Below are 25,401 nucleotides of genomic sequence, written 5' to 3' on the forward strand. Positions count from 1 at the left end.
CATCCCGGTACACCGCCGGAGGCATTCACATAGAGTCATATTTTGTTCTAAGTGTCGAGTTATAATTCTTGAGTTGTAAGTAAATAAAAGTGTGATGATCTTCATTATTAGAGCATTGTCCCATGTGAGGAAAGGATGATGGAGACTATGATTCCCCCACAAGTCGGGATGAGACTCTGGATGAAAAATAAAAGAGGCCAAAGAAGCCCACCAAAAAAATGAGAGAAAAAGAGAGAAGGGACAATTTTACTATCCTTTTTCCACACTTGTGCTTCAAAGTAGCACCATGATCTTCATGATAGAGAGTCTCTTATGTTGTCACTTTCATATACTAGTGGGAATTTTTCGTTATAGAACTTGGCTTGTATATTCCAATGATGGGCTTCCTCAAATTGCCCTATGTCTTCGTGAGCAAGCAAGTTGGATGCACACCCACTTAGTTTCTTTTTGAGCTTTCATATACTTATAGCTCTAGTGCATCCGTTGCATGGCAATCCCTACTCACTCACATTGATATCTATTGATGGGCATCTCCATAGCCCATCGATACGCCTAGTTGATGTGAGACTATCTTCTCCTTTTTGTCTTCTCCACAACCACCACTCTATTCCACCTATAGTGCTATGTCCATGGCTCGCGCTCATATATTGCGTGAAAGTTGAAAAAGTTTGAGAATACTAAAGTATGAAACAATAGCTTGGCTGAAATCGGGGTTATGCATGATTGGAGCATTTTATGTGACGAAGGTGGAGCATAGCCAAACTATATGATTTTGTAGGGATGAGCTTTCTTTGGCTATGTTATTTTGAGAAGACATAATTGCTTGGTTAGTAAGCTTGAAGTATTATTATTTCCATGTCAATATTAAACTTTTGTCTTGAATCTTTCGGATCTAAACACTCATGACACAATAAAGGAAATTACATTGAAAAATATGTTAGGAACCATTCCACATCAAAAATTCTGTTTTTATCATTTACCTACTCGAGGACGAGCAGGAATTAAGCTTGGGGATGCTTGATATGAATCCAACGTATCTATAATTTTTTATTGTTCCATGCTATTATATTATATGTTTTGGATGTTTAATGGGCTTTAATATGCTCTTTTATATTATTTTTGGGACTAACCTATTAACCGAAGGCCCAGTGCCAGTTTCGGTTTTTTTTTTGCCTATTTCAGAGTTTTGCATAAAAGGAATACCAAACGGAATCCAAACGGAATGAAACCTTCGCTAGGATCTTTCTTGGAACAAACGCAATCCAGAAGACTTGGAGTTGAAGTCTGGGACACCGCGAGGCGGTCACGAGGCAGGAGGGTGCACCCAGGGTGGTAGGCGCGCCCCCCAACCTCGCGGGCCCCACGGAGCACCACCGACCTATTTCTTCTGCCTATATATACTTTTATACCCTAAAAACATTAGGGGGAGCCACGAAACCAGTTTTCCACTGCCACAACCTTCTGTACCCGTGAGATCCCATCTTGGGGCCTTTTCCGGCGCTCCACCGGAGGGGGGATCGATCACGGAGGGCTTCTACATCAACACCATAGCCTCTCCGATGATGTGTGAGTAGTTTACCACAGACCTCTGAGTCCATAGTTATTAGCTAGATGGCTTTTTCTCTCTCTTTGATTCTCAATACAAAGTTCTCCTCGATGTTCTTGGAGATCTATTCGATGTAATACTTTTTGCGGTGTGTTTGCGGAGATCCGATGAATTGTGGATTTATGATCAAGTTTATCTATGAATAATATTTGGTTCTTCTCTGAATTCTTATAAGCATGATTTGATATCTTTGCAAGTCTCTTAGAATTATCGGTTTATTTTGGCCAACTAGATTGATCTTTCTTGCAATGGGAGAAGTGCTTAGCTTTGGGTTCAATCTTGTGGTGTCCTTTCCCAGTGACAGCAGGGGCGGCAAGGCACGTATTGTATTGTTGCCATCGAGGATAAAAAGATGGGGTTTATATCATATAGCTTGGGTTTATCCCTCTACATCATGTCATCTTGCTTAATGCATTACTCTGTTCTTATGAACTTAATACTCTAGATGCATGCTGGATAGCGGTCGATGTGTGCAGTAATAGTAGTAGATGCAGAATCGTTTCGGTCTACTTGACACGGACGTGATGCCTATGTTCATGATCATTGCCTAGATATTCTCATAACTATGTGCTTTTTTATCAATTGCTCGACAGTAATTTGTTCACCCACCATAATACATGCTATCTTGGGAGAAGCCACTAGTGAAACCTATGGCCCCCGGGTCTCTTTCTTATTATATTACATCTCTTTTATTTACATCGCATCTCGTTTACTATTTTGCAATCTTTACTTTCCAATCTATACAACAAAAATACCAAAAATATTTATCTTATTATCTTTATCAGATCTCAGTTTTGCAAGTGACCGTGAAGGGATTGACAACCCCTTTATCGCGTTGGTTGCAAGGTTCTTGATTGTTTGTGCAGGTACTAGGTGACTTGCGTGTTGTCTCCTACTGGATTGATACCTTGGTTTTCAAAAACTAAGGGAAATACTTACGCTACTTTGCTACATCACCCTTTCCTCTTCAAGGGAAAACCAACGCATGCTCAAGAGGTAGCACCCAACGTTTGCTATTTTTCTCGCGAGAAGCCACTAGTGAAACCTACGGCCCCCGAGTCTCTTCTTCATATATTTGCCTTTGCGATCTATTTCTCCTTTGTTTTTATTTTTAGATCTATTAAACCAAAAATACGAAAATACCTTTCTGCAATTTATTCTCATTTATTTTATCTCGCGTTCCCGCGATCCAATCTATCATATTTTTATCACGTCCGTTTGCCAGTTTCCAGCACCACTACCCGAAAGGGATTGACAACCCCTTTTACACGAGGGTTGCGAGTATTTGTTATTTGTGTGCAGGTGTTGTTTACGTAGTGTTGCTTGGTTCTCCTATTGTGTAACACCCCAAAATTTTATTTGGTTTTTACTAATTTCCTTTTTATGGGAAGGAGGCTATTTAATTTTTTTTAAACCTCTCCTTCTCAAAACCTTTAAGGCAAGTATTTTATGTGTTTTTCTCAACATTTACTTTGGTCTTGAGGGCTTTTCATTTAGTGTTGACTCAACACAAATATTTTCTTTGGGAAAGTTTTGAAATCCTCCCTTTTAAAAATAACCCTATGACTTATGGAATTATTCTTCCTTATTCAAAAGCTTTCTTGCCATGACCTAAGTTGAAATCTCCCTCCCAAAAGCCATCTTCCCACTTTGTGTCATGTCAAGCTTCAAATCCAGCAAGTTTAACTCCCCCTTGAATTTATTTCTATTTATTTTAAATCAAAAATCTTTTCTGTCTTTTATTTTGGCCCTTAGTGATTTACAAAGGGACCACTAGAATTCCTTTGAGTTTTGATTCCAAACAAGTTTCCCTGGCTAGTCCTTAGAACCCTCAACCAAGATCCATCAAGATCCACTGGTCCACAGTTCCAATTTTTCAAATTTTGCTTACTGCAAGTTTGGATCAGATTTGCCTTTTTTGGTGAAATTCATACCTTTTCTTTTCCAAAAATACTGAGAAAAATCATGAGGCCTCCAGATGCATCAAGAGACCTCTCCACCAAAGATCAGCTCCAGAAAAATTTCCCACATGCCAGAATCATTTCATCGAACAGGTGGCATGCACTATTTCTGTGCAGATTCAGAGTTCAGTGTTCGGTTTCAGTCATCGGTGTCGTTTTCTTCAGAACTGCGGCGTCCATCTCGCCAGTGCTCGCGCTGGCCTCTTGCTCCCTGCTCCTCCTTCTTATCCATCGCGCTGCACGGTCGCCTGGATGGTTGCGAGCGTCGTCAGTGAGCTGGCAGAGGTGCATCGCCCCCGTGAGCGGCGGCAGCAGCACTCGCTGCGGCTATCAGAGAGGCGCAGCGAGGGAAGGCGCCGTCCAGCACCGCCCACACCACCAGGAGCCTCCGCGTGGCCGTCCTCTTCTCTGGACGCGCTGCAGCACAGTCGTCGTGGCCTGAGTGGCGTAGAGCGTGCCCACTGTCGCCGGCGAGCCCGTGAGGCCGTTCCGTCGAGGGATGGAGTATCGCCCAAGTCTGGCCAAGTTTAGCTTCGGGATAAAGCCAGTGATCCAATCCGCAGCTGCCCCGACCCCTAAAACCCCGTTCGACCACTGCCTCGCCGTAATCATCGCCGGAGTTATCCCGTTCTCGGCAACCGCCTCGGACCGGCTATAAAAGGGAGCCTCGAGCTCGCCTTCGACCCAGCACCACTCCTACATCTCACCAGAGCCACGCCTGGCTACTAGGGAGAATTCGGGGAGGCCTTCTTCCCCGACTCCGGCCGCCCCGATCCGCTTCGGGCTCCGGCACGATTCCCTCTGGTGAGACCAACCCCGCCTCCCAGACCGTGCCAGTCGCCTCCTAGTACACCCACTCCTCTAACCCGAGCCTCAGTTTGACATCTGCAGCCCTCCCCGGCGAGATCCACCACCGCCCGAACCACCGTCCGCTGGAGTGGAGGCCGCCGTCGACGTGGTGCTCGCCGACGACCAACTCCACCACCCACAGACGCGGGAGAGCACCGTGAGTCCGTAGGTACCATCCACTCCCCCTACCTCACCGTGGATTGCCGCCGGCGACCACCGCGGCCCTCGGGCGCCGGGTGCTCTGTTTTGATTTTTAAACCTGACGGGTGGGACCCCCTCGTCAGCCTCTTCTCTTCTGTTTTGAAATGTTTTCTGAAAGCGCCTTCGGGCAAAGTATGTTTTCCTTCTGGGCTGGCGTATTTCCAACCAAAACGTTTTCTGCTTTTTCAAACTAGCCCCTGGGTCTTTTCTGTTTCATCACAGATTAGTCCATGGACTAAAACCTTTATATCTTTTAAACAAAAGATGATTTTGAGTTGATTCTTTTTCTGTCAGCTTTATTTTTCTGTCTAGTTTTTTTATATTTATTTGAAAAATATTTGGAACAAATTTTATGCACACTTGGTATTTACGTTAGTACGCGTTCTCTTTATACCGTAGATACCGGAGGAGGTGACGGAGCCGCGAACTTCGCCGAGCTAGACTCCGACTACTCCGAACCAGGCAAGCATGTTTGAACCTTTGATATGATGAGTGTTTTGCATGGTTGCTTGAGTAGTTACTTCATGGCATGTTTATGTAAGCATCAGTGAGTGTTATATTGCATGCGAGGCAATTACGAGTGAGCTTCGAAACTTGATGTGTTCATTCGACGGGAGATAACATGATCATGTGGTGACATGAAAGGTGGTAAGCTGGTATTGTTGAAGCATGCCAATCTTATGTCAACCATTTTACTCCAGTGTTAACGTGGATCAAGTCATATTCCCTTCCGTCCCCTTTTTGTGCTACCACATGTTTTCTGCAAAGAATACGGTTTAGTAAGTTGCAAACCTCTTTCCTTGTACACACCAAAGAGAGGGGCCGTGATGAGGGTTCCATGGCCCTAGATTAAAGCCCGTCATCCGGTCAGGGGGCATGGGTGTTTCCGGTTGGGACCGAGAGGGGGGGCACCCCATAGAGCGCGCGATATAAATTTGATCCCATGCTACGCGATGTTGTAGCCTCCCCGTCTTAAATTTTTTCTTGAACGTTGCCTAGGGTGATTCCTGGCAGCGGAATGTGGAATAGGTGTGTACTGGTTGGATGTGTTTCTCCTAAAATACCGTAAACGGAACAAGTCCTTCGTGACTACTGAAATCCGTTGGCTGTGGTTAAAAAGTACAAACTCTGCAGAGTCAAAACCCATCCGAGTAACCGTGTCCACGGTCAAGGATCTTGGTCAACATATCCATATCAGTATCAGTATCAGTCTCAACGTCCGCCTCAGTGTCAGTCTCTGTGTCAGTCTCAGTGGAAATCTCCAGTGAACAAACATGAGTGGTAAACCAGGTTGGATGTTATTCCTGTGGATGGACTAACCAGTTTATTATTACGTACATGAGTATTTCCTTGAGATGATTTAAATTCATGAGCTACTTGAATTTGAATAATGAAATATAAGCCCTTTATGTGATGTCGCTCAGACGTCCGACTGTGGCACTCTTGTTATTTACTTTTCATATAAGCCCTTTATGTGATGTCGCTCAGACGTCCGACTGTGGCACTCTTGTTATTTACTTTTGATATAAGCCCTTTATGTGATGTCGCTCAGACGTCCGACTGTGGCACTCTTGTTATTTACTTTTGATATAAGCCCTTTATGTGATGTTGCTCAGACGTCCGATTGTGGCACTCTTGTTATTTACTTTTGATATAAGCCCTTTATGTGATGTCGCTCAGACGTCCGACTGTGGCACTCTTGCTATTTACTTTTGATATAAGCCCTTTATGTGATGTTGCTCAGACGTCCGACTGTGGCACTCTTGCTATTTACTTTTGATATAAGCCCTTTATGTGATGTCGCTCAGATGTCCGACTGTGGCACTCTTGCTATTTACTTTTGATATAAGCCCTTTATGTGATGTCGCCTAGACGTCCGACTGTGGCACGCACTGTCGTTTGTATTCCAATATGAGCCCTTTATGTGGTGTCGCCCTGACGCCCGACTGCGGCATTGTTAATTTATGTTTACCTTTCGAGGCGTCGCTTCAGACACTCGATCGGTCTTCAGTTATCTTATTGGGATTTCGGGAGGACTACTGCCTGACTTCCTTTTTATTTATCATGCCGTGCAATTTTATTATCTGAGTGTGCATTACTAATCTGCTCATGTGCATCATGCTTGCATTTGTTATATCTTATGTCCAAACTGTCTTGCGAGTACATTCAAAGTACTCACCTGGCTTGTTGATTTGGCCAGATGTTGACGAAGGCGATCTTATGGATGAAGAGTTCGATAGCGAGTCCGACGCCTAGAGGAGTCCCAGGCAGTCCCGTGCGATCCTGGAATTGGTCACTTGTATTATATACGCTTCCGCTTCCCAGAATAAAAGTCATCGAGCCTCACTCCGACGCTCTATGAGTTGTAAGATTTAGGAGTCATGTCACCCACTTCACTGTGACATATCCACCACCACTTTTATTACGAGTCAGTAGTTATGCCACCATACCCCTTTGTGTCATATCCGCCTTTATGTATAATATCGGCGTGCTTGTAATAAATTGTTGAGCAGCCTCAGCTCAACCCTGTATAATATTTAGTACTTCTGGATTTCTGTATCAAGGATTTTGTCTACCAGTAAGAAGGATTCTTCTATACTGGTCCGATAAAAGGGTCGGTTTCTCAATAAATGTTTTATTGGAAAACCGGTCCTGACATACTGGTTCGATAACCTTGGTTTCATCACTGAGGGGAATACCTACCGTCGTTGTGCTGCATCATCCCTTCCTCTTTGGGTAAACACCGACGTAGCTTCAAGCCGCATCACCTTGCTGCCCCTACTGTCACTGAGAAAGGACACCGCAAGATTGAACCCAAAGATAAGCACTTCTCCCATTGCAAGAAAAAACAATCTAGTTGGCCAAACCAAACGGATAGTTCAAAGAGAATTACAAAGATATCAAATCATGCATAAAAGAATTCAGAGAAGATTCAAATAATATTCATAGATAAACTGATCATAAATCCACAATTCATCGGATCTCGGCCAACACATCGCAAAAGAGTATTACATCGGATAGATCTCCAAGAACATTGAGGAGAACATGGTATTGAGAATCAAAGAGAGAGAAGAAGTCATCTAGCTACTAGCTATGGACCCTTAGGTCTGTGGTAAACTACTCACGCTTCATCGGAAGGGCAATAGGGTTGAGGTAGAAGCCCTCCGTGATCGAATCCCCCTCCGGCAGGGTGCCAGAAAAGGTCCCTAGATGGGATCTCACGGGTACAGAAGGTTGCGGCGGTGGAAAAGTGTTTTCGTGGATACTTCTAGTGGTTTGGGAATATATGTGAATATATAGGTGCAGGAATTAGGTCAGGGGAGTCACGAGGGGCCCACAAGGGTGGGGGTACGCCCTACCCCCCCCCCCCCCCGGCGTGCCCTCCCCCCTTGTGGCCGCCTTGTGGCTCTTCCGACTTGATCTCCAAGTCTTTGGGGTGTCTTCTGTTCCAAGAAAAATCATCGCGAAGGTTTCATTCCATTTGGACTCCGTTTGGTATTCCTTTTATGCGAAACTCTAAAACAAGGAAAAAACAGAAACTGACACTGGGCTCTAGGTTAATAGGTTAGTCCCAAAAATAATATAAATAGCATATTAATGCATATAAAACATCCAAAACGGATAATATAATAGCATGGAACAATCAAAATTTATAGATACGTTGGAGACGTATCAGTCCTTGAGGGAGATCGGTTCTGGGGTTGAACCCCCAATGTCCGATAAGCCATCGATCCATCCTAGCGCCTAGCCGGAAAGGACGAGCTCACCGTGGGAATCCGTGGTGTATTCCAAGCCTCCGAAGGTCAGGACCTGATCCAGGGTGTAATTCTCGATGGGAGCCAGATGGCCCGCAGAGTCGGCGCAAAGGACCATGCTGCCGAATATGAAAAGTTGGTCGGGGACCAAGATGTCCCCGTAGACGGTGTTGTAGTTGATCTACAGATGAGCCATCAATTTTTTTCTTTCATCTCACAGCGGAACTCTCAATGAAAGCGCCAATATTAGTGGTAAAACCGGCAGACCTTGGGGTAGGGGGACCCAAGCTGTGGATCTCGGATCGGTGGTAACAGGGATGAAGGAGACAGTATTTACCCAGGTTCGGGTCCTCTCGAAGAGGTAATGCCCTGCGTCATGCTTTGATTGTATTGATGATGATGTATCAAGTACAAGCTTGTTCGACATCGAGATCGTAAGGAGAGATCTAACCCTAGGGCTAGGTGAATGTAATTGCGATTGGGCCCCCTCTATAGGCTAAACTCTACAGCTTATATACAGGCCAGGTAGGGCATCTAGGGTTACATGTTCGGTATCCAAGGGTGCGCATGGAGGCAGCAGGAGATGTCTTGGTGGATACGCCAAGTCTTCGGTAGGTGCAGTCTTGATCACGTCCAGGCGTGTAGTTTCCATAGTCCACCCGAATGAGAATGAGGGCCTACAGGCCCATCCCAAAGACTATGGACCGACTAGATTGGCACCCCCCTAGTCCAGGACACCGTCACCTAGACCTCCACGTCTATATAAAGGGAGGTCAAGGGGCCCTTAGAGGCATTTATTCACATATAGGCAAACTCTCGGTAGCAATCTCATATATCATTGTAATCTCCCGCGCAGGGTATCCCCCACCATGAATGATAACAAGAAGCAGGCACTACAAAAAAATACACTTCTGTGATGGTACGTGTTTGTCACAGTAGGTCACGTTTTCTGTCATGCATGTACATCCATGACAAATTTATGACAGAATCAAGATAGTCATACTTGTGTTGTCGTAGAAGTGTTCCATGACATTACCAAAATTATCATCATGGAAGTGTCCACTTCCATGACGATAAATCGCACGTCACAGAAGTGCTTTCGTCAAGGGTGACCGACACGTGGCATCCACCGTAACGAAACGCCGTTAAGCTATCGGGTCGGGTTTTGGATCCGATAACCCGTTAACAGCCCCGACCAGTGGGAAATTTCCACGTGTAAAATTCTTATTGGTCGGACGAAACACGTGTCAGCTCGTCAGTGGGTCAGATATGCGCCTATGATATGATAACACATGCCACGGACCACCACTGGCCCATTTAGCTTACAAAGCCGGCCCGTTTGACTTAATCAAAAGTTAACGGGCTAGCCCATGAAAAGCTTGTTAACGGTCTCTTTGCAGATAGCCCATTTTACGGCCCGGTAACCCAAGGCCCGTTAGGCCCTAAAGGAAATCGGCCCAACAACGTCATGTGGGCCGTCGAATATAACACCAGCCCATTTCACTTTCGGCCCATGTATGTCCCACGACGTCTTTCGGCCCATATGAGGCATTCGTATCTTTAGGCCCTTTAGAGGCCCACGGTGACTCTAGCCCATAATGAACAGTAATTTTCTTTGTACCCGTTAACGACCCATGATTCACGTGGGCCGTTTCCAGCCCGTGTTAGCTTTCGGCCTATTGACGGCCCATACGTTCTTGGGCTCCTTTCCGGCCCTTGATTACTTCCGGCCCGTTAATGGCATGTTCCCCTAATGGGCCAAATTCGGCCCATGGCAAGAGTCGGCCCGTTTCTGGCCTGTTAACCCGTTGCGCCGTTTCCTTCCCGTCTTATATTCTGGCCCATTAACGACCCGTTATGCCTGTGACAGAATTAAGCCTTTGCTGTCCTCCGGCCTGTTAACGGCCCATTACCGTGATGGGCCGATACCAATTACGCCCGTTTACGGCCCATGTAGACCCATTTATCCGACGGCCCGAGGCCCACCGATTCTATGGCTCTGTTGGAGGCCCATTTATCAACGGCCCGTAGGAGACACATGGATCCTACCGCCCGTATATGGCCCATGGTTGTTGCGGCCACTAGCAAACCAGGGGAAAAGAAGACTCGGAAATAAATAAGGCCGAAACTAACGCTGCGCTATTAAGGAAATTGCACATATTACATCCACTCGGCATCAAAGATCGCCACCAGTGCAAATATAGGGAACACCCTACACTATACAAAAATGGCTTGCTGTTTTCTTCAGCCGGTGGCTGCATGTTAAGAATAAATTTTGTATCGCACCAAAACAAATTACAACTATATAACAAAAGGAAGGTTGGCATAAAACTTAACAGTCTAGCAGATAAATGCACCACCAGAAGTTCAGAAGCTCAGTTCATTTGACCTGACTGTTACGTTTTCATGATGTATTGTCCGATGGAGCACCATAACCCTCGCCTTCATTTCTCCTAGACTCCTAAACAACATAGCAAATGTCTGATAGTCTGGTTTCAAAACCATGCATATCTTGACGACATCGAACAATGTCTCTCCTTGTTTCACAAAGGGTCTCTGTTAGGGAATGGACTTGTGTCTGGAGCGCAGATACAACATTGCTTTGAGCTTGCATATCTTGATCATGAGGCAGTTTGGACGACATTGCCTTAACAACCAACCCAGTATTACGCAGGAACGTGCTTTTGGCACTGTTAGTGGACAGGTACTGACCCACTGCAGCAAGAGCTGACATTGCGTTATAGTTGCCTCGCCACCTTCAGAAGGTGGCGGTTCCACCATTTTTTCCATAGCTCGCTGAAAAGTTGAGTTTTTACATTAGTAGTACCAGAACATAAGATATTAAGGAGGCAGCAAAACCGAACAAAATAGCTTTGGTCTATATACAGAACTTATTCTGGTGAACCCATGTAAAATATTAGTTGTATTTTATTGCAAACCATGCAGTTCAAGGCACAAGTCAGAGTAAGCAGTAGTTAAAAGGCATGGGTATTAAGGATTTACAACAACGGCTTTGACTGGTGTAGTCATGCCCTTCTTCTTGCTGGTGTGATAGTCCTTGAAGATTTCCACAACATTTGGTTCAGGTACTTTTTGGTCCTTGCGGGCTTTCCTCTGCATTTGGAACAAGTCAATATAGATCTGATAATATGGTACAACGAAAAGAGTGAAATAGTAGCTAATTACAAGAGCCTCGCAGTGTGCAATATAGCTACGAGATCCTGTCGTCTGTTGGAATTTCACTTTCGTATGGTTGGCCTTGTTCTTTGAACAGTTCACCTACAAGAAGATAGATTTGTGAGGCACATGCGTAAATAGGACTTCAACATGCGATCTGATCACATATATATAATGTACCTGATACTTCGGATCAGACCAATGTTTAACGAGGCCCCTCCAGTCTTCATCCAATATATTTTCCACTGGAGATGTTTGGGAAAGTTCACTGTTAGCCTTGCCTTCAAAGTGAGTTTTCCTCAAGTTATACCGATAGTGTCGCAGAGCAGACTTGAAAACATGGGTGCAAGCTTGTCTGGTTGCATCATCTTGGCTATCCAACTTGAACCTCATCTGTTGAAAATTATGGGAGTCTCATTATCAGCAACCTAGAAAGTATGGGACAGAGCAAGACGATATTACTAGTTTCCATACATAACCATACTTACAGATAAATGGTCGAGGAAGGTGTTGAACTGTGTTTCGTCTTTGTCATTCCTGTACTGAATCCATGTTGGGAGGATATGTACATGACACCTAATGGCAACCGCTGCCTCTGATACTAACTTGGCTGACTCTGTAGCATCACGTGGCCTTTTTAAACCTGCCTCAAAACGGATCTCCATTCTTCCTCCTCTAGATTTAGTTAACCTATCGAGCATTATCCCTGATGTTTGTTTCCTCTTGCGCCTAGGTGCTAGTCCAACAACGAACATAGGAAGTGTTAGTGTACATCAAACTGTGAGACTACATATAAAGAAGCATGCAACTGTAACTTGACTCCAGCAACTACCTTCTTGTTGTTGAAGATCACAAGGTTCATCTGATATTGCCAACTTGTCTTGTGTCAAGAGTGCTTGGGAAGTAGTGTTAGGTGGCAAGGGAGCTTGGGAACGTGCTGCTAGCTTAGTTGACGCACGAGTAACTCGTGCAGCTGGTAGTAATGTGGTAGGTGTTGCAAGAACTAGGGTTGTCTCTGCTTGTTTGCTGGCAGCTATTTGTTTTTGTTTGGCTTTTTTTGCATCTCGTGTAGCATGGGATGCCCTGTTTGTAGAATTTTCCGCTGGACTTTGACCTTCTATTGCACCATCAGTACCAGCCGAATCTGCAGGATTCATCCGCTTCTCATTCCTTGCCATTCTGTGTTTCTTCCTCTTTCTCAGTGCCATGTTAAGTCAAGCCGACAAGAAAAACGAATAACAATTTAGTTCTTTAGAACAAATTGATGCGTGATGCAGACGAGCTGAACTTTGATGTTACACAACCACATAGGAGGATGTAATATGTACGAAAAACAGGACGGAAGAGATAACCAGAAATATGATGTGTAAACTAAGCAGAAGACATTTCAACAAATTAGAAGCAATGCAATGCAAGGTAGACACCATTTGAAAGATGCTACAAATATCGCTCTGCCAAGTTAACATTGTCTCATCATAAATGGCGTTTAAACAAATGTGAAGCAGTACAAGAAATAAATCATATGCAAGATGCAAACAACATCACACTACCATGTTAGAGGTCTCTCGTCATTAGTGCCATTGCATATTCACAGCATTGCATATTCACAGCTTATGATGTGTAAACTAAGGAGAGGGCATTTCAACAAATTAGAAGCTATGAAAGCTAGACACCATATGAAAGATGCAAAGAATATCACTCTACCAAGTTAAAAATGTCTCATCATGAGTGCCATTTCAACAAATTAGTAGTACAAGCTAGAAAAGAATGCGAGATGTAACCTATATCACACTCCGAAGTCAAACGTGTCTTATGATAAGTGATTTTTGCAGGTTACACAACAGTAGTAATTTGATGTAAGAACATGGTGTGATAGACAGATATTGTATGTTCTAGAAACAAGAACACGTGTCTTATTCAAGTATAATGTGTAAAGTAAGCAGATGGAATTCAACAAAATTAGAAGCAATACAAGCTAGACATCACACATAACATGCAACGACATATAACAGTGCCAAGTTAGAGGGAGCACCGGTGATGGTGCACTAGGGGAGACGTGCTCATCATAAACTTAGCTTTGTTGAGTGCCTATGCTTGTGTTGTCTTGGAAATCATCTTGGGGGTGTGGAGGAGTAGAAACTGTAGAGGCCCTCCGTTCGGAAGGAGCACCTTTATCCGCTGCCTTGCTAACTTCCTTCTGCTTTATTGATTTTGAATTGTCAAGTAAACTGACGAGAAAAAGCAATAAAATTCTCTCTTCAGAACTCATTCATGCATGATACTGACAATCACTACTTTGATGTAAGGCAAACACATGATACCAGGATGGAATATGTACGAAAAACAGGACGGCATGGCATGTTCACAACTGTTTGTGTAAACTAAGCAGAAACCATTCCAACAAATAAGAAGCAATGCAAGCTAGACACCACATGAAAGATGCAACCAATATGACTCTTCCAAGTTAAAAGTGTCCCATCATAAATGGAATTTCAACAAATTAGAAGCAGCGCATGCTATAAATCATATGAAAGATGCAACTAATATCGCACTGCATATACTAAAGGTGTCTCGTCATATTGATTGATGCGGGACACTAAAAAAATAGTTTTATGTAAGGACATGCTTAATAGACAGATGTACTATGTACTAAATACAGGAAGGCATGTCACATTAACAGGTATAATGTATAAGCTAAGCAGACTAGAACATGCAGTTTAACCAGATTGGAAGAATTACAATCTAGACACCATATGCAACATGCAACCACATATCACGCTGCCAAGTTAGAGCAAGCACCTGCGATGCTAGTGTAGGGGAAATGATGTAATCAACTACAGAGCTACGTTCACTATCTTCATCTAGCCTTGCTGTTTCTTGAGAATCATGTCGGGAGGCTAACGCTGCATTCTTTAAATGAGGAGTAGTCCACTTGTCTGCCTACCTCATCATAAGTGATCGATGAGGGATACACAAGAACATTAGTTTGATGTAAGAACATGGTTAATACACAGATGTACTAGTATGTACCAAAAACAGAAAAGCATGTCATATTCAAAGGTATAATGTGTAAGCTAAGCAGATGCAAGTTAACCAAATTGGAAGCAATACAAGCTAGACATCTGACTGGAGTGGTGAGCATGATCATCTAGGACCTGAGAGCCTGGTGGGAGGCAGGCTGCTTCGCCACCATCGTGGCTTTTTAGTTGGCTTCCAGGTGATGCCTCTCTTTGCTGGGCTTGTCACTGGCTCGGCCAGTGCCCTGACTAGCTATTTATCTTCCGGTGCTCACGGGATGGTGGTTCATGTAAAAAATATTTTTCCTTATCTTAATAAAGACCGACTTCGGCCTTTCGAATACAAGCTAGACACCATATGGAACATGCAACCACATATGACACCGTGAAGTTAAAGCAAGCACCTGGGATGGTGGTTCATTACGAGCGAGGTCATCAACTCCAGAGCTACGTTTACCGTCTCCATCTGCTGACACTGCACCTATTATAAGGCTGAAACGTGTCTGGCCTATCCGCGTACGACGCTAGAGCGACTTCTCTCTTTTCTATTTTGCTTCTCTCATAGAAGCAGAGTCTGAAATACCCTTGCATAAAAACACAATAGTGAGAGTATGGGTGAAGTGTGTGCAGAACTAGTGCACTGTAAAAGTAGCAGATAGTAGGTGCCTGAAAAATAAATGACAGGAGACATATTTTAGCTCTACAACATTGCATGGCAAACAAAATTAGATTCTACTCCGTATGATTTTGTAATATATGAGAACAGGAAATGCAGGTACTCCTCCAGCACACCACTACATGTGGTCATATCTAAGATAACAGTCAATTGAAAATAAATAGGTCAGTCGATTTTTTTTAATGAACCGTCTGATCAATAAGGAACGGGCAGATGGCCTCCCCGCCCTCCCCTCGACCTCACACCACTGCCGTGCTTGGCAGCGCCCCCAGGCCATCCCTTTAATCCTGGCCGACCTCCAGATCGGGCGCCAGTAGCTCTAGGCCCCACACGCCCCTTAGATAAACACCAAGGCGCTGCTTCCCCGACGTAATAGGCGTACTAGCGCCTGTTACGCCGGGGAATGCTTTCGTTAATTGGGAATCAACTGACCAGAAATTGAAATTCAGGGGGGCGATGGACCTCTAGCTAAGATGAAATAGTATATGAGGATAAACCTTGTGCATCGCGAGTTACTAGGAACATCTAGTATGGAGAAGAAGCGGTCAACTAGTGCCTTCTGTGGGATGAATACCGTGCAAGCAGACACGTAAGATTTGCACGAATAAGGGAAGAGGAGTACCCTTATCGGTTGCCAGTGTGGTCTCCTCCATATGTCGCGGCGATCTTCTCTTTCCTCCCGGGGGAACCGATGTTTTGGAGAGCCGTGGATCCTTGGACAAACCCATGGCCAAATTGCTGACTATGTTGTTGTGGCCGTATGTCGGCGGAGGGGAAGCAGATCCGAGGCGGTGAAGGACGGCGTAGCAGGAACAGCTCCAGTGCGGTGGACGGTGGCGAAGTTGGAGCGGCAGTGGTGAGGCGCAGGACGGCGTGGTTGAACTGGCTCAGGTACGGACGGCTCGGCCTCGGCTTCAACTACTAGACATGGAGGGTGTTGCGGTTGAGGTTGCGGTGGACGACGACGTCGGGGTATCGGCTCCGGCGTGATGGAGGAGGGCGGCGGTTGATGGGTGGGATGGGGTGGCGGACGGAGGACGCTGGGGTTTCGTGGCTGGTGGAGAGGTAGTTTTGGCGCCCACGGAGTACGAATGGGGAATCGGACGGGTGGGGGGGACCATGTTTCGGTCTGGGACGCGCTTGTTTTTGGATTTTTTGAACAGAAGATGGGACGCGCTTGTTTGAAATTTGGGGAAAGTACAAACTTTGCCCCCCTCTTAAATTTCGGACCTACTGCGGGTTGGGGGTAGGATGGTAAGCCCATGTGTCCCAAATAGTGGGCGGGAGCGATTTCGGCCGCGCGCATGTGTGCTTAGGTGGCCATTGTGCATGAATGTTTTTCGGAGGCGGTTGCGTGGCATCTAGATGAAGCTACAAACCTACCCCGGTTTAGACCTTTGGACGTCGGGCCGGTAGGTTTCACGGGTCGGAGTTATTAGAAAAGTAATTTCCTTGTACAACCAAACATCGGTCTCACGCGGTTCCGGGCGAGTAGAGGCTCTTTTGGCGCTTCGTTCGAAATTTTGAAACACAATCATTCACGTTTAGAGTACTCTTGAACTATGAGGATTGACCTAAATAGACAACGTTATATTTGACCTTGTATGTTTGAAAACCTCATTAAATTATCCGCTTCTTTTTGAAATTTTGACACTTGAAAATCCTATAACTACGATTATTTTGGAATGGCGGAGCTAAATTTGAATCTATTTTGTACACGACTACATATGCTATTATGTACAAAATCAGAGCAAAGATTGGTGCCCCCATAATTTAGCTATGATTTACAAATGCCATGATATCAAATTCAAATAATTGAATGGACTTCATGTTGAATTCGATTTTTTTAAACCACCTTAAGTTGAATTCAAATGTATGCTAGTTCATAGGTAGCTATTTATAATGTTCATTGTGTAACTTTCGTATGTATAATGTGCTTTACACACACAACATGAACTATACTCACGTTTATATTCGATTGCTAAAGTGATGCATTGTCTGGAGTTCAAAATACTAACTATGTGGATCAATTGTGTCGAATAATAACATAGACATGCTCAAATTCGATAGAATCTTGATGTCTCATGGATCAATGACCGTTCCTTACGCGAATTGCAAATATCATGATCCCATCCTAATATTTGGATACAATTTATATCTTTAATCAATGTGTACAGCAGTCTTTTACATGTAGTTTCACTCTCCATCGGTGGTCTCTCACACATGCTCACACACTCTCTCCCAAGGTGTCTTTCTCGCACACATGCTCTAGATATAACCCTCCCTCCCTCTCGTAACCATTTACAACTGTTTTCACTAACCTTTATAACAAGCACTCTTCCTCTCGCAAGCATCCACACGCACAATCCCCATCGACCCTTTCTATATGCATGGACCTGCCTACGTGTCTCATGTACGCACATTATCTTTAGGCCTGTCTCTCACGCATTGTCTCACACCTCTCTTCCTAATCGACGAGTATGATTCTAGCAGAGCATTCTGTAGGATGCCCCTTAAAGTTAGGTTGGATGAATAGTAATATCAGAGATAAAGGGGTTACCTTAGTCCGAGAACCTAGTGTTACAAATCCTAGCCGGCTTTGTCAGTGGACACAGAGTCCTTCACAATTCTGCTATCTTTGTCTTGTACGACTAGTCATCCATGGGTCTTCCTAAATGCGTCACGGGCCGACCAATGTGGCGCAGGACGAAACCGAAACGAAGGGCCTCACCTCGACCCACCGGACCTCACGCGGTGACACACCCTCTGGCCCCACGTCTCGTTATCTTCTCACACCCACACATACCAACGCAAACACCACACACACAAAAAAATTCTCCCGGTGCCTCTATCCCCTCCCCCCTTGCATATACACACTCAAGGGAAGGGAATCTCCCGTCGTGATGTCATATTGATCTCTCTCTCTCTAGACCACTCTCATCTCTCGTGCTATCTCTCCCACGCCCCCCCCCCCCGCCGGCCCCTCTATTACGTAATACACACACACACCTCTCTAGGCCCCGCCAAATGCATCAACTACACATTCACACATGTTACATCACGTACCCCATTGATCTAAAAAGCCCTCTCTTCACGTTTATTGCGCATACAACATTCCTTTTGAATAAAGTGTGGCCAAAAAATTATTTTAGAATTTCTACATATATACAACATTACAAAGTTATATGGAGGATTACGAACGCTAATTTCCATTGCATGGTGCCCACAATGATATTTATCCCGCACTGTGAATTTGTATATTTTTATACTATATACAAAGTTAGTCATAATAAAGAGAAATGAAGAGCATCTCTCTCTCCATCGCATACCCCCCCCCCCTGTACGCCCCTTTCACGTATGCACACAAACTATCTCCAGGTCCTCTAAAAGTAAGCCCTCAGCACATTCACGCATGTTTCATCTTTCTCTCACGATATGTGGCACCCCGGCTCAGAGAAACTGGAACGCCCTGTATTCCAGCCCAGAGATCGAGGAGAAGTCTTCTAGAATATGGCACTGCTTAGCATATAATAAACCAGCTCTTTATTGCAATCTTTCGGGGTACAAGGGGATTACATCGGCACGGCGACACTACGCCTGCCACGGTTGCTCCATGCAAGCAGCAGAACAACACGATGCAGCGGAATGACTACTGGTAGCGGAAAAGCTACGATGGTGGTGAACTCCACTCCGCAGGGACGCTGGCTGGAACGCTTATCCTAGCGCGCAAACAAGGGATCCACGTCAAACAAACAATCATATCCGGCATGACCTCCAAACTGGCATGACACGCCAGGTCAGTACATTGAATGTACTTGCAAGCTCACAGCAACCAAAGCAATCAAGACAAACAATAGCATGGCAATTACAGATTATTAAGCTATGAGGAACACGATACTATCAGAACAACATAGCATGAACAACATGATACAACTAGAACACTACGAGCATGGCATAAACATATGAACATGATGAGACTAGCATGCAAGATGATGAAACTATCATGCACCAACTTACTCTGCTCGGTTACCTCGTAACCATCACCTGTATCACTTACCATCATGGATATCACACGATCATCTCAGGATCCAATCAAGCTTGGTATTAACAATACCGTAGCAATCATTTATGATCACAAGGAGCTTGACCTTTACCCTTGACTCTCGAATAACATTCCAAATATCCAACAAGTTGGTATTCACGATACTACAGTGATCCTCTCATGATCACATAAATATCAACCAACTTCTTTCATCATCGAACCAGGGTTGTTATTAAACAAGTTATTATGGTTACTGTTGACCTAGAGTGTGACCGACACGAACTGGGCCCATATCCGCGGGCGCGGCTATCGATAGATTTAACACACACTCTGCAGAGGTTAGCACACTATACCCACACCACGGAACCCTGGCCTCGCACTCCCATTCGGGTGGACCAAAGCATTCCGACAAAACCGTCCTACTGCCATGACACCCTCCCGGCCAATCCGACCAACTCCCTTTTGGGCTAAGTCCTGGGTGGCCCCGTGCCTACCAAAGGCACCAACGGCCACCGTTGTGGCAAAACGGTCCCAAACGGGGACAAGGATCCATACTCAACAACGGGCACACAAGGCTTATGCCGTCCTACCTGATCATGGTAGTGCCCGCGCATAACCTTCCCTCGCGGGAGGCACCGGTGAGAGGCATGACAGTAGACCTAGTTAGGACCCCCCATAGGGTAAGCGTGGTTGCACTGGTCAGTTTCGATATGGTGGCACCATGACTCAGCCAACAGTTGTTCAAGTTCAATTTAATCCGGTTAAACTTGAATGCAATATGCTGAGCCATGACAAAAATAACAGGATGCAACTACAATGCATGAACATGATATCAAACATAAGCATGGGGGTGCATCATAATCAACGAGCATAGCAACAACGTGTAACCATTTATCCAGATGAGCATGGCATACTGATGAGCATGAATATCACAACTAGCACACTACCCATAGCATGACATGACCACTAGCATCAATAATAAATACCATGCAATAACATAATGATAAAACTACCATGCAAGTATTTAATCAATGGATGCAAAGAAACATGCATAACGGCGGTACTCGGAACAGACGCTAGTCATGCACCGAAGACCATCACCAACATGCACTACTACCTAACATTGTCAATATTAAAGTAATACTAGCATGAAGAACATAATAACAGAGTGCAAGAAAACTTAGCATGACGGTACACCCATCCATAAGCATAAACGAAATACCGACAGCAGTAGCAAAACGAACAGGAAGTTATTAAAGATTCAAGTTGAAAACCAATGCTTCTGCATGGCTATCATGCAAATGGTGGTTGTGGCTTGCCTGGGGATGGAGAAGGCTCTGGGAAGAAGTGTGGAATGACCGTGGAAAGAATCGCCGGAAAGGGTTTGTGCTCGGAGGGGACTAATTAGGGGCAAGGGCAAAATGGTCATTTTTAGAATGTTGAAAAAAAGTGAAAATGATGGGAACAGAACGGGCTCGACGAGACGAAGACGTGGGCATTGGATTCACCTTGATCGGAGTTTCGGATAAAAAGCTATGATAGTTTTTCTCCCAGGGACCTATCTGTAATAGAAAATTTTACAGACTGGGCCAAAACAGAAAAACTGAAAGCGTATTCTGGGAACTACGCTTCCACTTATCCATGTCAGCGTCAGCGGGGTCAACGCGGGGCTGGCTCCTGAGAGGCTGACTGGTGGGGCCCGCGCACCTCTCTCTCTCCTCCTCACCTCGTCTTCCTTCTCCCGCGCCTGGATGAACAGGGGCGAGGCAGAGGCGCTGCCGGCGAAGGACCTGGCGACTCCGGCCGTCTCCGACCGAGACGAGAGCACCAGCGAGCTCAGGACAGGGCGCCGCTTCCATCCAGAGGGGAGGCGCATGCCGAGGAGAGCTAGGGCGGCTGCATCCCGCAGCAACAGAGGGACGGGGATTTCATTTCTGCCACCTCGAGGACATTAGTTTGTCTCTTTTTAACTTGTACCTTTTAACTAATTACTTTTATTACCTCTTGTAATCCTCCTTTGTACTTGTACTGTATCTCTTTTACTCAATAAAGTGATGATATGCTGTGGGGGTTTCCCCTACAGTTCCCAGTAAAAAAACAGAAGGACGGGGAGGCGGAGACCGAACGAGGTGGTGGTGGCTTGAGGCACTCCGGCGAGAAGCAGAGGGGTCGGGGAGGGTCATTGGAGTGAGGGGCTTCCAGTCGGTGCGGCTATGAGGAGAGGGAGGGCTTGTCTCGACCGAATTTGAGATGGCCGAGGCGGCGGCCATGGTGGCCGTGGGGAGGATGGAGAGGCTCTGGTGATGGATTGAGGGGTTGGGGAGGTTGCCAGAGAAGAGGGAAGGGCGATGGAGTGGTCAAGCAAGCTCGGGGCTGCTTAAATAGGCAAGGGGAGAGGCGGTTCGTCGAGCACGACCGCGTGACACGTCGCCGGAGTCCGACCAAGCCTCTGGCAACGCTCAGCGAGCACGGGAGGGGCGAGGAACGCGACAAGAGCTCGACGCAGCGTTCACGGACCAGAGAGAGCCAAGGGGACACGGGGAGGAAGAAGACAGAGGAGGGAAACGATGGCCGGCTACAGCACGTCCGTGGGTGCATGGCGACGAGCGCCGGCAAGGAGGCTTCCGGAGGGGAAGATAGCTCCACGAGGACGGCGACGACGCGGGGAACATTCTAGACTGGGCAGACGGTGAGAGGATGAGTGCACAGACGAGGAGGAAGAGACAGAGGCCCTAGAGCGCGTGGGTGACATGCCAAAACGGTGGTCACCGCGTGCACTGGTGCACACAGTGCATGATGGTCGGCCAAGTTATGTCAATTAGACAAGGGATGCAAAGATAGATGACAAGGAAGAGATAGCCAAGCATAGTGCTCACTGAGGTGACCACAGGTAGCAAGGATACAATGGAACAGCAAGGTGTTTGGAGCTTGCAGTGGCTCACATGTGTGGCGATTAATACTGAGCTTTGACTGGGATTGATCACTCACTATGGTGATCAGGATGGCAAGGTTTCAGCTCAAGAGGAGGGGTTTAGAGGGTGGTTGCTGTAGAAAGTACCATAATGGCCAGAAATGGGGATTTGGATGATGCACTCACATGGAGTATCAACTTAAGATAAACTTGGGCAAGGCACAGTTATTTGGTCATATAAAGATGTTGCAAAAGGTTTCATACCATTTGGATAAACCAAAATTGTACTTTCTTCACAAACATTTCCACTGACCAGAAACTTGCAAAAATTCTAGAGGGAAAATGGCTAAATGGATTGAGCCACAACTTGGTGGAGGGCGTTTATATGGATAGTAGAAGGCCTAGAAACATTTACAGCCATGATGGAGCAAGATAAAATATACTTGCTTCACAAATTGAAATTTTGGACAGAAAAAAAGATTTGAAGTTGTGCTCACATGGAGGCATTACATGAGCTCAACTTTGGTGGAGGGCTATGATTTGGTGAAATGAAGGATCATGAAAAATTGCAACTTATTTGGATATTCCTAGCTTGTACCTCCTTCACAAAGCTTCTTTCTGGACAGAAACTTTGGAAAATCATAATTAAATGACTACTTGGCAAATGAGGTTGCATTTTGGCATGTGGCAATTATATGGACAGGGAAAGATGTCCAGGGAGTTTGAGGTCTATTGGGCATAGGAAAATAGCACTTGCTTCACAATGTGCCTTTTAGGGCAGAATAGGAAATGAATTATTTGAGGATGATGATAAACATGGCAAATGAAAAGTTTTGCCATATTTGATGAAGATATGACCCAAAAAATTTAAGAGAATTATTTGGGAATTTTAGGAGTGATGGAAATATAGGTTGTTTCACAACCTAGGGCAGACAGGGTTATTCCTTTAATAGAAAAAGGAATATTCCCTAGCAAAAGAGTTTTGGGATAGGGCTAGGATGGAAATGATATGATCTAGGGAAGGATTTGAGGATGACAAGCCACTCTGGAAATAAAGAAGAGGGCATCTTCTTCAGTTTCCAGACCACAAAGCCACGGAGTAACAAAACTCAAGCAAAAACCACAGAAAAACAACAGAAAAAGAAAGGGCCAAAAATCAGGCTGTGACAAACCTTCCCCCCTTAAAGAAATCTCGTCCTCGAGATTTGGTTGCTCAGGTAACAAGTATGAATATACTGACTTGAGGAAACTGTTTCCAACTCGGGTATCCTTTTTCCTTTATTTATTGTTCCCATTAAATCCTTCATCTGACTTATCTAACTGGCTCTGGGGTGGTTGGCTTCACTGTATCCATATCCTGACAGATCTTACCTCACATTTTCCTGCTTATACTGGCTTCAATTCTGTTCATAGTTGCTGATTGATCTGAGATTTACCATGTCTGAAATATATGTCTGTCTCACAAATCTGAGGGTGATTTCCAATTGTCGTGTTTGTACTGGCAACTGTCCATGAATTGGTGATCAGATATTTCCGGATGAACGCCCAAGCTCAGACTCCTTGCATTGGGTTCCTCCATTAAATCCAGGTCCTTTGGCTTCCAAACAGTGAGTTGCGGCATAACCGCTTTCCTGACAGATTCTGACTTATCGCAGGAATTTCTGAATCATGCTGACTGGCTCCACTGTCTTGAGTCTTAGATTCATTCCAAATATTTGACTGTCGCCTGTCCTGACCAGCATAAAGGGGTATGGCCTTATATGATAGTATCCGCAGACTTGACTGACTGTGAATCTTGTGAAAGAATTTTGTCCATGACAAGCTATCCGTTGATGCTTCGCATAAGTGAGGGCACATGCTTCCAGACTGTTATTCACCATCCAAAACCGAGCATACCCTTTAGGTGAATATCCATGGTGATCCATACTGACTTAGACTGTCCGGGGTATCTGCACCATTTTCATATCTGCACCACTGGTCTTGCTTCTTCATTATTGTTTTCTTGGTCTGGATCCTTGGTTGAAAGAGCGGGGTCATATTGCCTCTTCGTGTGACCATAGTTTCTGTCGGGTGCAATATTCTGACCAGGGGAAAATGATCATCTGAACCTTTGCAAGAAGTCGGCAAATAAATCAGTAGCCACCAGAATGGTCTTTACAACTCAGATCTAGGACATTACTGAAATAACTCAACCACGACTCAAGACGGCCGAAAAGCAGCTCAGAGCATGAGACCGGGTCAATAAGAAGAAAGTGCCAGCTCCCTAAGATAGCCGAAAAGCAGCTATAGGGTCACTACCACAAAAAGAAACTCAACAGCTGTACGAGATGGCCGGAAAGCAGCTCAGAACTCATGACAGTCGTTGAAGAGAGAAATAAAAATCGGCATCCACCCCGGATAGCTATAAACAGCTCAAATCACAGGCGTGGTGCCGTCACTGGATAAAAGGAGACAAGGGCTCATCAGGATCATCTTCCAGGTTCACTGGTACTTGTACAGAGCTCAGTGTTGTCGTCAATCCTCATACTCCTTTGTCACACCGAGGTGTATATCTGGCTTCCTTCACATATATCTGAGCATCTGATTCCCGAGGCAGACTTGTGTTCTGACTGATTCTTGCTTCTGACCAACTGTTGTGGATCTGATTCTTGCTTCTGACCAACTGTTGCGGATCTGATTCTTGCTTCTGACCAACTGTTGCGGATCTGATTCTGCCATCTGCTGTCAATTCACAATGTACTGTCTTGCACCATTGCCGTACTGAGGACGATTGGATGGCTTATGCTTTGACTGAAACTGCACTGTTGATCCTGCACATAGCTTATCTTCTTGCTGATCTGACCATTACTGCCATGAGGAGTGCACACTGAGGTAGACTTGATTATCCAGACTGTTGTAAGGAGTGCACACTGATGCAAACATGATACTGACTGTCCATCCAAGATTCCTTTTCCATTCAGACGAGATATTCCAAATTTCACTGTAGTCCGCTGATAACTTCATTCCCTTTATCTGAGCTTCCAAGTATTTGAATTCCTTGCTGATTCTTCGGTTCCAGTGTCGGTTGACGAGCAACTTTAATGAGGGGAAAATATGGCAGCACCGAAGGCCCAAAGAAAGAAGCAAAAGAAACGACGAAAACAACAAAACAAACACACAAGCATACAAATAATAAACACAATAAAGCAACATCACATATTACTGCT

The sequence above is a fragment of the Triticum aestivum genome, chromosome 2D (genome assembly GCF_018294505.1).
Source record: "Triticum aestivum cultivar Chinese Spring chromosome 2D, IWGSC CS RefSeq v2.1, whole genome shotgun sequence".
NCBI lineage: Eukaryota > Viridiplantae > Streptophyta > Magnoliopsida > Poales > Poaceae > Triticum > Triticum aestivum.